The sequence below is a fragment of the Protobothrops mucrosquamatus genome, unplaced genomic scaffold (genome assembly GCF_001527695.2).
Source record: "Protobothrops mucrosquamatus isolate PMUCROS unplaced genomic scaffold, P.Mucros_1.0 scaffold6493, whole genome shotgun sequence".
NCBI lineage: Eukaryota > Metazoa > Chordata > Lepidosauria > Squamata > Viperidae > Protobothrops > Protobothrops mucrosquamatus.
In genome coordinates, this window is record NW_015392317.1 from 1 (window position 1) to 1,124 (window position 1,124).

Here is a 1,124-nt window from a genome sequence, read left to right on the forward strand (position 1 = left end):
GGAGTCCATTTAAGCTCACGCCTACTGCTTCAGTGACTCCATCCAGCCACCTCATTCTCTGTCGTCCCCTTCTTCTATTGCCCTCAATCTTTCCCAGCATTAGGCTCTTCTCCAGTGAGTCCTTCCTTCTCATTAGGTGGCCAAAGTATTTGAGTTTCAACTTCAGGATCTGGCCTTCTAAAGAGCAGTCGGGGTTGATTTCTTCTAGGACTGACCGGTTTGAACTACTTGCAGTCCAAGGGACTCGCAGGAGTCTTCTCCAGCACCATAGTTCAAAGGCCTCAATTCTTTGTCGCTCAGCCTTTCTTATGGTCCAACTTTCACATCCATACATTGCAACTGGAAAAACCATGGCCTTGACTATACACACTTTTGTTGGCAGGGTGATGTCTCTGGTTTTTAGTATGTTGTCTAGATTTGCCGTAGCTTTCCTCCCCAGGAGCAAGCGTCTTTTAATTTCTTGGCTGCAGTCCCCATCTGTGGTGATCTTGGAGCCCAGGAAAATAAAATCTGTCACTACCTCCATTTCTTCCCCATCTATTTGCCAGGAATTGAGAGGGCCGGATGCCATGATTTTGGTTTTCTTAATGTTGACTTTCAAGCCAACTTTTGCACTCTCTTTCTTCACCCGCATCAAGAGGCTCTTTAGTTCCTCTTCACTTTCTGCCATTAGAGTGGTATCATCTGCATATCTTAGGTTGTTGATATTTCTCCCGGCAATCTTAATTCCAACTTTTGATTCAACTAGCCCTGCCTTTCTCATGATGTGCTCTGCATATAAGTTAAATAGGCAAGGCGACAGTATACAGCCTTGCCGGATTCCTTTTCCAATTTTGAACCAATCAGTGGTTCTGTGTCCAGTTCTCACTGTTGCTTCTTGACCCGCATATAGGTTTCTCAAGAGACAAATAAGATGGTCTGGTATTCCCATCTCTTTAAGAACTTGCCACAATTTGTTGTGATCCACACAATCAAAGGCTTTAGCATAGTCAATGAAGCAGAAGTAGATGTTTTTCTGGAACTCCCTAGCTTTCTCCATGATCCAGCGTATGTTGGCAATTTGATCTCTAGTTCCTCTGCCTCTTCGAAATCCTGCCTGTACTTTTGGTAGTTCTTGATCCACA